This window comes from Agelaius phoeniceus, chromosome 4 (assembly GCF_051311805.1).
Source record: "Agelaius phoeniceus isolate bAgePho1 chromosome 4, bAgePho1.hap1, whole genome shotgun sequence".
In the NCBI taxonomy this organism is placed as follows: Eukaryota; Metazoa; Chordata; class Aves; order Passeriformes; family Icteridae; genus Agelaius; species Agelaius phoeniceus.
Window position 1 is genome coordinate 18509730 of NC_135268.1, and position 12091 is coordinate 18521820.

General features: G+C 46.2%; 1 protein-coding gene across 1 annotated transcript in view; it reads right to left on the bottom strand.

Annotated features, from left to right (window-relative positions):
* RASGEF1B (RasGEF domain family member 1B) overlaps nt 1–11797 on the bottom strand; it is a 28970-nt gene extending 17173 nt beyond the window's left edge. Inside the window, exon 1 of the mRNA XM_054633179.2 lies at nt 11645–11797. The gene's annotated coding sequence lies outside the window, so the exon portion shown is untranslated. The remainder of the gene's footprint in view (nt 1–11644) is intronic.
* Between the last annotated feature and the right edge of the window lie 294 nt (nt 11798–12091).

Here is a 12091-nt window from a genome sequence, read left to right on the forward strand (position 1 = left end):
GTGTCGACATGTGCATGAGAAAAGCACTAATGCCTCTGAGCCATCATTGTAAGAGCAGATGCTGTTTCTTTTCTCTTCATTGTATCAAATCCTATTCGGGAAAGGGCTTTTTAAAGCCACAGGCCCCAGTGAACACCAGCCTGTGAAGGCACCCCATTTTGAGAACAACTAGTGATGTGACAGCCTGGAGATAAATAGAGTGCTGCCATCTGTGTGCTCCCCAGCCCACAATAAAGCACTTTTCAGAGTGAGCTCAGTGCAGATGAGAAGCTATTAAGTTATTAGCCAGATTCCTTAGCTCGGACCTGGAGCACCACACAGACTTGCTGCTGCTGCTGGCAGTGTGTCCAGACAATGGAGACATTCAAACCAGCACAAGCCTGAGTGGTTCAGTAAATAAGCAGCAAAAGAAAGCCAAAAACAAAGGCAGAGAAGGACAGTGGAGAGAGCCTCCTGGCCTACAGGACCTGTGCTAATTCCACCTTGAGAGGTGCCAAAAGATATCTGCATCAAAATGGGAAAGACTGAAAAGTCTCAGTGCCTGAAAAGTGACATCAGACACTCTATGCAGCTGTTCAACCAGTGTTTCAATTCCATTCAGCCCAATGAACGGGGAGAAGAACAAAGTAAATACACATGCCACAGTGTAAAGTGCAGGACTGAACTGAACTGGGTTCCTGTACAAGGGAGTTCAAGTTACTGGGCAGGTGAGGTGCAAGCCTACCATGGCCATGCTGTGCAGCAATAAAGCATCCTGATGCATAAAGACTCCTGGTCTTTCAGGTTCTTTGCAAGGCTAACCCAGTTTAAGGAACAAAACTTTACTGAGGAGCTGACAGGAACCTTCTGCAGCGTTTCCTAGGTTTTCATATCGTGCATGTAAAGCCACAGACTTGAACCAACTCCAAAATATTTTTCAGCCCAGTGACACTGAAAGATGTCCTGTTTACACCAAAATTCAGATTTTTTTTCAGCTACTGTAGCATGGTTTATTCAGTCAAAATGCAAGTGGTAGTGAACAGTGTGTAAACACTGCAACCCACTAAACATTTGCAGCACTGTGGCTCCAAGGTATTACTCCACAGGGAAGTGAGAAAGGCTAGTCTGAATCTGCAAAACAACTTGACATCAATATTAGCACTTGTAAAAAACCAAGGTGAGTAGTTGTTCCAACCCAGATCTCGTACTAACCAAACCAGCCTGATTCAGGGTGAGACTGGAATCTGCAGGGAATTTAGCCAGACTAGCCAGCAATTAGTTTTGATTTCATGCAATCCTCAAACACAAATCAGGCAGGTTGAAGACAGTCTCCTAGGGCCTCATCAACAGGAAAGAAAAAATCATCAGGCCATTAATTTGTAACCATGAAATAAAATTCTCAAAAGTCTGTCCCAAAGGGCACATATTGTCTCACTTGTTTGCTATCTATTTCTGGAAGCTGCTTGACAGAGAGGGTTCAGTCCTGCTTCAGTGAGACACCAAGTTTTGGTGATGCTCTGTGTGGTCAGAACTGGGTTTCACTTGGAAGTGAGCAGGACACAGGACATGTTCCCCACGCGATGAAAAGGGCTGATAGCAAAGTGTGACAGAGATAAATATAGCATAGCCAAGGGGGTGATTCATACAACACATGTGCTTTTCCAGCATGACTCCTTTATTATCTTGACTTTGACTCCTCTTCTGTATTTTATTTGGAGGTGGAGACACAAAGCAGCATGCTTAATTCTAATTAGAAGCTTCTTTAGCTAAAGCTTCAGCCGAACCCTGCCTTCAGAATAACTTGAGTGGAACTGAAATTTGGTTGCAGAGCAGATAATGGTCCACAAATCCATGGCATATAGAGCAGAGGTATCTTGGAACCTAAAAATATTGTTGACAAAGCACAGCAGGGCAAGATCTGACAAGCGGGAATTGGGGAAAAAGACAAGAAATATTATTCCAATGAAAAATGTTCTGGGAGTTAAAAACTGGAACTTTTTAACTGGGCTTTGGAAACACTTGGCTAGCAATCACATGGAAACCCATTTATCTCTTCTCTCTTTATTTTTTCTTCCCCAAGAATGAAAAGTGTGGGATTTTTTCATTTTGCTTTGTTTTGTTGGTTTTTTTATTAAAGATCTGACTTGAATAAAGAGCAATGAAATAATTTCCTGGCTTTACCAGTGATGCTCTCCTGTGACAGAGAGAAGTCAAAAACTCTGCATTGTGGAAAGAGGAATATAACATTTATTTTCTGCATTTAGTATCATTATGGAGAACAGGAGACCTGGAGCACTGGGGTCCATGTTCTGCCTGTGAGTGGCCTCTGACAAGAAAGAAGCCCCAACCTTCCCAGTAACAGCACTGTAAATAGGGAGTGAGAGCCAAAGACGATGTACTCAAACCCCCACCATCTCCTGCAGGAGCCAAGTTTCAGTTTGGCAAAACTAAAGGAATCAGACGTGGCTTCCAAGGCTGCCAAGTGCTTTTCCAAACCTTTATGTAAAAAAAAAAAAAAAAAAAAAAAAAAAAAAAAAAAAAATCTGCTTTCTACTACAAAGAGTGGAAAGTTGCATCAGTTTGCTTTAATTTATATTGAAGAGCTCAGGCTGCACATCAGATTCATAAAACAAACCAAATAATATGGACAGCTGGTGTCCTTCATAGAAGCACCCACTGAGAAGTTCAGTAGTAGCCATAAAAGTCTTTAAGGCCACTGCCAAACATTTCCAGTTCCTCTGTTAGGTACAGTTTTCTCCCACACTATATCTCTCAGGCAGAGGAATGGTCTGAGTCCCAAGGCACACCTCCCCTTAAAAGATGCAAAGTTCAGACACCCAATTACATCCCCTCAGAGCTGTCCCCTATACAATCTGAAACTCTTAACCACATTTACCAGGTGATTACCATCCACCATTGTTATTAAGGATGCCATCATAAAACTGAGGTATGGCAAAACAAAAGACTGACTTCATGCAGGAGCTGAGCTCCAGAGAGGGCCCTCATTATCCCTGCTCTTTCTTTTGTTAGCAATAAGCCTACAGAAGCCCTTACTGGTCCTTAGCTTTCTTAACCTCCTCCCTAACCTCCTGTACAATTTCCCCATATTCCTCTGTCATGGTTTGATGCTGGTGCAATGCCAGTACCCCCATGAAAATACCTTCTCCCTGGTGTCTGCTGTGAGATGTGACCAGGAATAAGCAAAGCAGGCCCCCACTTAGAAATAAAGAAAAGAAAACTTTATTAACTGAACTACAACTCTAATCACCAAGAAACACACAGGGAAAACGAAAACCTTCCAAAAACATTTCCTCCTCCCCCCACCAAATTTCCAATACATCTATCCCCCAGATTTCAACTCTCAGTCCATCACCACCCTTCAGACAATCACTTCTCAGTTCATCAAGAGGAGAGGAGTCCTTCTTGTGCCATAGGCTTCCCCTGGAAACACCCTTGAAACCTCGTGTGTTTCCATGTCACTCGTGGCACTGCCCGGAGAACATCTGCCATTGTAACATCTTCCTTCCATGTCCAGTGCTCTCACCACTGAACACGGACCAGAGCTGCTTCCAGGGTTGTCCTTTTAAGGATGCTTTGTCCCCTTCCAAAAAGAGCACAGTCTCACCTTTGGGACACCTGTCCCCCCCCAAATTTCACCCCCTGGGGCCGAGGGGTCTCAACACTGAACCCTCTTGGCTCTGAGCCATTGCCTCCCCCTGGATGCAGTCTCTGTATCACAGGAAACATGGTTCTGTCCATGGCTATAACAAGAAGAGTCCAGCTAAGGCATCTGCTCTGGATGCAGTCTCTGTGTCACAAGGAACATGGTTCTGTCCATGGCTATAACAAGAAGAGTCCAGCTAAGGCATCTGCTCTGGATGCAGTCTCTGTGTCACAAGGAACATGGTTCTGTCCATGGCTATAACAAGAAGAGTCCAGCTAAGGCATCTGCTCTGGATGCAGTCTCTGTGTCACAAGGAACATGGTTCTGTCCATGGCTATAACAAGAAGAGTCCAGCTAAGGCCACTCCATCATCTCTTCCCACCTAAGATTCTTCTCTACTCTTCCGACATCTTTCACTTGCCTTCATCACACTTGCCCATTTCTTCTTCCATTTCATCTCTATCTCTCTTCTAGGAAAGGCTAATGTTCTGCACAGTTTTCATTGTCCAGAAAAGGGTTAAAAGCTCGGGCTCTGCCCGCCCAGAGCTCCCACAGCAGCCGAACACTTTCTCGCTGCGCCTCACCCCTTGTTCTCCTTCTCAGCCATGCTGCCGGCACACATTAACAAGTTTCAAGGTAGCAGTCACAGGCACAGGCTGTACTCTCTCTCTCTCTCTCTCTCCTGGGGGGCTGCCCGGTGCCTCCTGGTGCTTCTCCCACCCTTCCATCCCCGGGGCCTCTTCACCTCTCCTTTCTGTCCAAGGCCCGGCCTACCTCACCCAGCCGCATGGCTGCCCCTCCCCGGCCCAGCAGCAGCAGCTGGACGGGAGAGATCCGAACTCTTTCCTCACCAGAACCCAAGAGAGCTTCCCCCGGGAGTGCTCTGCTTTTAACCCCTGTGTTCTCAGAGGCGTATTCAATGTCCCCAGTGCCCACACCAGGGCCAATATTAAAACCTGAACACCTATTGGTGACCACAGCATATCCCAGAAAACCTACTTCCTCTCAAACCACGACATCCTCCAGACTTACACCCCCTCCTTGTCTCCCCAGCCTGTCTTCCATGAAAAGCCAGGAACCTTCCATTCCAATGCTGCAGCCACAGGAGCCACCCCACCACTGATGCCAGTGATTTCACACCCATGCAGGCATGTGCATGTCTCTAATTCTCCTTGTTTGTTCCCCATGCCTTGTGTGTTTGTGTAGAGGTATCTGAGCCAGGCCCTGGATAAAGCTGACTGGAGCAGCTGGAATCCTTTTGCAGAGCTCAGGGCATCCACCCAGGCTGCCCAAAACAAAAGCATACCTGACACAGGGGCCACCCATGGCATTCCACACAGCTCTTCCTGGTGTGTGTGCTTCACTCACAAAGCCTTTTTTGTTTTTTTTTAGCACTGAAAGGTAAAGGGAAATTTTACAGCTCAAGCTACTGAGAAGATAAGAAACCTGAAAAACTCCCAGATAGGTGTTTCATGTGTCTTACTTGCAGAAATTAAGATCACAGAACTATCCCAGCTCAAGCCTTCTTGCTTCCAACCTTTGTGATGAATTTGCCATACAGTTCTCAGAGCGTGACTTCAGCACCAACCCTGAGTTATAGTTCCTTCCTAGAACTACTTATTAAGTATAACTTTTAAGGCAGAGTACAGAATATTTTTTCATACTCACATAGGAGATGAAAAGGAGAGTGGTACTGGCTTTTTCCAGACTGAAATCAAGAGGAAAATTAAGAACCTCTCATAAGGAATCCAGCCCAGAGGAAGAAGACCAAAACTATCCATGCTGGACAATGTCATAACAATAGAAAATACACCTTGCACAGTTGCTGGTGGGGCAAGAAAAGACCTGAGGTGCATGTAAGAAACCTGACTCAGCCTTAAAGCACTCTTTTGTTTTCACTAAAACAGCAGAGTATGAACAATTTTGTAAAGTTTTCCAAAAATCACCCAGGCAACAATAAGCTGCAAAGGAAAATAAAAAATGCCAGTAAGCAAAGAATAAAACAGGAACTGAATTTCAAGTAGGGGCATTTTCCTCCTGAATGTGCATTTTTCTTGGGTCTATAAATAGACCCAGCTGATGATTTGGGAAGGTCAGATGCAGCACTGCTGACTGATCACTCATGTATGAGAACTTTGGCACAGTAATTAAGTGAATCCTGAATGACTCGAAATTAAAGTCCTTGGATACTGAACAGCAAAGGTGTGATGGGCATGAACACATTTGTAGGTTTACTTGGGAGCATTAGGAACATTGTGGGGCATTTAAGAATGGCTTGAATTTCTCCAAATCTGCAAGCATAGAAAAAGGGAAGGAAACAAACAAGTTCCTCTTTGTTGCTGATGTGCTGTAAATCCATGTCCCCTTCTTAAGCCCCACAACTCAGCCCCCCTTCTATCCTTCCCCTCTTCTTCAGTGGGGCAGGAAGAGAGAGAGAGTGTAATGATGCTGAAAGTGGCTGTGACAGCATTGCTGCAGTGCCAGAGGAGCACATGCAGGCAGACTGCATCACGGCAGAAATCCCAGCTGCAGGAAAATTACTCAGTCCAGGGTGAGGACAGGACATGTGTTCCTCCCAAACAAAACACATGATACACTTTGTCTGTGTTGCTGGACACAAAAAAGCAACAGCCTTGAAACACAAGACACTAAAAGGATGCCACACCTATAACATAATTTCTTAAAGCACTTGTCTCTTACCATGACCACAATGCTGCTGAGATTTCTGTCTGTAGGTTAAAAAACTGAAGAGACCAGAAATATTTAAAAAGATATGAAGCATGCTCCATTAGTGACTGATTAATCTTTTTGTTAAGTTCATTTTAAGTTATTTTTAATTTTATAGGTAATCTGGATGCTGTTCTTTTATCATTTGAATGCAAAATAAGGCTTTCCCCATATACATGTGGGGATTTTGTACCTTGTATATCTTTTTGCTAATCCTAGTTTCAGAAAAGAAGTTTAAAACATGAATAAACAGGATAAGTATATAATATAAAGTGACATGATGAATTAGCACAGCAGTAATTAAATGTCAGAAGGCACAAGAGATTCTAGAAAAGTTCAGTCCGTTGCATTCTCCATAGTGACTCTTTAAAACTTGAGGGATTTACATAATGAATGAAAAGGAAAAAGATGCACAAGAGTCTCAGGCCAGCCAAAAGATGCAATGAAACACCTCCCATGTTAAAATACAGACAACACATATAGCTACTCTTTTCTGCCAAAATTTCTGAGCTGACAGCTGGACTGAAAGCAAGAATGCTACTAAAACCTTCCAGTTCTTTACCTTACTGAAGCAGGGTGGGGATTTTAGAAGCAAAGCATTCCCCTTATTGGACCCAGTGAAGCACAGAACAGTTTTGCCATTTGTTCTTAAATATTACAGCCATAAAACACTAAAATCTCACCTCTCTACTCAGCAAGCTGCAGACTGGTTTGTCAGGGCTGCCATCCACCAGCAGGATGCAGAAGAGCTCCAGAGCCTGGAGGAGTTCACCAGCCTGGCTCCCCCACTGCAGAGGGGCAGCTGGGATGCTGCTCCTCACTCAGCTGATGGGCTGCTGCAGTTCTGAGGTCAGGAGTTTGAAGGCAAGTGAACAGCAGTGATGTTTTATTCCAAAACATCACACTGTAAAACCAGTGATTCAGCAGCTGATTCATGGTGGCTGAGATGTCCAGGAATGGGGTGTGGGGTGGGGTGGACAGATGGGGCCTGTGATGCCACCATGCTATGCTACCCCACTAGTGAATCAGAACTCTGACATGGGTCCTGTAGCTCTGTATCTACAGAGTTCTGCACTCTGCATCCTTTCTGTAGCATACTTTGTGCCTCCTGCATACTTCAAACTGACAAAACTGAAATCTGATGTTTTCAACAAAAAAGGGAGCAGTTTTCCCCTATACTACCACCAGAAGAGAATCACTGTGGTATTAGACTTTCACTAACCTTGGGGAGTGTGATCCATTCCATGTGGCAGGGATGTGAACCCTGGGATGTGACAGGAATGTAATCCTAACCCACCCTAGGTGATCCAAGCCAGAAGATCCACCTTCTCTATTGGCATGGGCAGTAGCTAAGCACGGTTCTGGACCATTTCAGAGGGATAACCAGCTTCATCAAGAGCTGTTCACATATCCATCCACAGAAAACAGAATTATTATGGCATTATTTCACTGCTTAGACCTGGCACCTGGTAGTTTGGATCTGCTTCTGACTCTGCTACAAGCTCCTCACGTGGCTTTAGTCAGTTTCTCATTACTGCATTCCTCTGCTTGACAGTACAAAGAGGGATAAGTATGGGGTTATTTCCTTTCATTAAGCACTAAGATCTTTTTTCAAAAGGTGTACAGAAGGTGTATCTTATATTACTGCCAGGAGCATGGTACTAGCCTTAAGCATGAAGCTCTCTTGACACGGTTCCTTCTTCAACCTCATCAAAGCAAGGTATCTTCTGAATCCCAAAACTGTTGCTCTTTGCAGACACCCATGCTTGGCCTTTTGGTGCTTCCTACAGTACACTTCAAAAGAAAACACCTTTCCCTTTTGTAATCATAATAGGCAGCCAAGTTATAATTTACAACAGCAAGCTGCTGTAGTGCTAAATAACAGTACTAAATTTCATTTAACTGTTTCTACCTAAAACCTCATTTCCAGATGTCTCTGCCATTTAGATGATGCAGAAAAATTGCTGGTTTTAGGGCAAACAATTAATATGATCTTTTTTCCCCAGTCACTGAGTCCTTATGTTTCCATGAGCAGTACAGAATTTTTACTGACACTTCAATATACAGCAGGTTGAAAGCAGTATATTCACAGTTTCTGCAACAGAAATACTTGAGTTAAAGTATTAACTGATCACCCCACCATCACCACAACAACAACAAAAATACACTTTCCAATGTCTAGATTGAAGATAAAAATGGATGGTTGCACTTTGTCAGCTAAGAGAGGAAGTACAGCTCCATATCTGCACCAGCTACACTTGCCTCTCACCCATTTATATCTGGGCTGGGCATCAGCCAGTGGCTTCTAGCACAGAGCTGGGTCTGAGGCACAGAGGACTTGGAAACAGTCTGCAATCAGCTTGACTGAATCCTTGGGAAATCAAAGAGAAGCATCTTATAGCCAAAGTGATGAAAAGATTTTTTCCCCCGGTCTGGGCAGGGCCATAGCAGCCTGGTTTGTGTCAGCCTTTGAGACCAGCAGCAGTTCCCGTGCCCGACTCAGGGTGGACCCCTGGGATTTGCAATCGATGGCCAAACGCTCCTTGCCCTGAAACAATTACAGCTATTAAGTCACCACCCAGTAGGTATGATATTGAGCAAATGGACACCACGCTGGGCTGTGAAAAGATCATTACAAACGTGGCCTAACAGCGTCTGAATCCCTGCAGGATGTTTAAGGGAGGATCAACTCTAGTCCTGATGGACAAGTACTGTCAGTTCAGCACGCTACATTCATGCAGAAAGCACCTGGCCTTGTATCAATGAGAGCAATTACCTCAGAGAATACCCCACTCCCCAGTCTGACTCAAGCTTATTTATCCTCTGTCTTACTCCTCACGAATCTGAAGGTCTCACAGCTCCCAGGCTCCTCTCTGCAGGTATGTTACCTGGCATTTCTGGCCCTATTTCCAGGTGTGACCAGAAGCAGGCAGAGTACCTGACCCCATGGGAGGGGCAGGTGATCTGAGCAACATTTTATTCCGGGGAGAAGATGCATTTTGATGAATCAAACCCAAAATAGCCAGAATGCATGGATCTGAGTCATTCAGTGCTATTCTGGAGCCGCCTAGGGAGAGTGAGCTGGATTGTTGTCATGATCCTGCACATTTCCCATTTAAAAATACAGCCATACTAAATGCCACCCATTCAGGTTCCTCACAGTAGCAATTTAGTTTTTTAATACTACTTCTTACAGCAGCTAGAACAGAGGAGAAATTAGCAGCAGCTTTCAGCTGGAGTCTTTGCCTCCTGTTTGTAAATTAATGTATTGTCTTGCTGTGGCTGCAAAATGTTCTCTGGAAGCTTTGTTTACAAGCTCATTTTCTATCAAAGGGTTTATTAGATGATGTGGCTCAGTCCCTCATACCCATGCCAAGCAAAGGGCGCTTGTCAGTGCTTGCAGAGTACACCTGTGTGTTTACTAACATTTGAAAAAAATCCTTAAGTATGTGCAATCACAGATTGTGCCTCCTCCCCTGAAATGCAGGCAATGCATCCCAAACAGCCTTTGGGGTACACCAGCAGACCCTTACAGTGATGTACAGCACAGACTGGCAATACGATCCACACACAGCTCCATCCTGTCTTCGCCCCGAGAAAACCTCACTTTTTAACCACCCAGCTAGAAAAGTAAAGCCCCACATTCTCAGCTTTTCCAGCTTTTCATATTCCTCCACTGATCACGCTCCAGGGCTGAGCTGTGCCTGTCACTCCTGTCACAGTGTGCCAGCAGCTCTCCCCACAGGCCGGGAGCAGGCACGGTGACCCTGCACTCCCCGAGGAATGTTTAGATAACTCACACAGCCGGAGCACGGGCAACAACACACAGAGATGTCCCCCAAAACTTCGGCAGAAAGAAACCACAAAGAATGCAAACCAACAGGGATTCAGCACACCACATAAAAAAAGCCTTTTACTCAGTGCGCGGCACAGCTGTGAGCTTAACCCCTGCTAAATCAGTCATTTCTTTCCTCTTTTACAAAGATTTAACAAATCCTACAGCGGCGTGTTTCAGTCCTGCTGTTCAAAGGAGTGATATCCCCACTGCTTATCCAAAATCAGAGCTTGGTCTCAGCTTATCCAAAATCAGAGCTTGGTCTCAGTTCTCTCCGGTACAGCTCATCAGTTAGCTACTTGTCTTGAGTATATTTAGCATTGATTTTCAGCTGATTAACAGCTTCTCTCCAAGGCATCTCATTTGGAAGCCCTAAGATAAGCCTGAGGAAGCTGTACTTCAAAAAGCTCTTCTCAGCTTTCAAAACAGACAGCCTAGAGACCCAGTCCTGCCTGCCCAAGTCCCAGTTTGTCACAGATGGCACAGATGACATCTCAGCCCACCAAGGCGCTAATCTCACTGAAAGCAGCCCCCTCAACATTCCTGGCTTAGAAATAGCTGCCTGAGGTACAGAGCACCTCTTTGTTCCCGGCTCTTTTGATTTTTCAGGCCATTCTTGCCCTTTGAGAGGAGCCAGCCCTCCTCCGCTCTGTTCAGGAGAGCTTCTCTGGAAGAGTTCCTCGTCCCCCTGTGTTGTATTTAGCTTTACGCACGGGCAGACTGGGAGGCACTGCTTGTTAGGGCTGCCTTAGTTTACAGTCCGGACTGGCGCACTGGTCTTGGGTCATTTAACACTGATTCGGGGTCATTTAACACTGATTCGGGGGCATTTAAGAGTCCTCACTCGCCTCGTACCCCTGAACTGCTGCCGCCCCACACAGCGCAGGAGCCTGAAGTTTTATCACACTCACACTCGGCAGATGCCCAGCGAAAGACACACACACACACAGACACACACACAGACACATCCCGCCCACACCCCCATTTTACTCAGCCCTACATACACAATCTGGTAAATCAGTGCTTTTTTTTATCCTTCCCACCCAAGAAAACCAGCGATCAGTTGAACTGACGGGTGTAAAGAAAAGCAGGGAAAGCTTCTCCAAGGATTATAGCCACAATAAAAAAAAATCACATCGTGCAGTTGTAGGACTCTGTTCTATCTTACTATAGAGAAGGAGATAAGGAGAAGGACCCAAGCACTGCACCGCCACTGCTGGGTTGAAGTCTTCCCCAGGATGCTGATACCCCCCAAAAAGTAGCTCTGTCCGTACAGAACCGGGTAGCCAGGAAGGAGATTAAACACCAGGAGGAACAAGACTGTCCTGCCGGGGCTGGCAAACGAGACAGACATGGATGGATGGATGGATAGATAGATGGATGCACGGATGAATGGATGGACGGACCGACAAGACGCACCGCAGACTCACGGACTGTACCTGGACGCGGCAGGCGCTCCCGGCCCCAGACGCTGCTTTATGGCTCTCACGCACTCATCACCCACGACACAGCACAGGACACACGGCTCGGCTCCGCACGGACTGTGCCGGCGGCGGGCGGAGCGCCGGGAAGCGCCGCTCCCGCCCCGTCCCGCCCCGTCCCTCCCGCCGCAGCGCCGGTGCCGGGGGAGGCGGAGCGCGGTGAGGCCCGCCCGGCCCAGAGCGGCCCTGCGGAGCCGGCCGGGGCAGCGAGCAGCACACGGGGTGGTGTCCCCCGTGCTGCTGCCAGCCGTGGCCTCGGCTGGTGTGCCGCTGGCCCGGCACCATGAGTGTCCCAGGTCGTATTTCTAGCACAGAGGATTTCCTCTTTCCTCAGCCCGGTGCTGTTTCTTCTCTCTCCCCAGTTCTCATCCAGTTCCCTCTCCAGCTCATGCACGGTAATCTTCA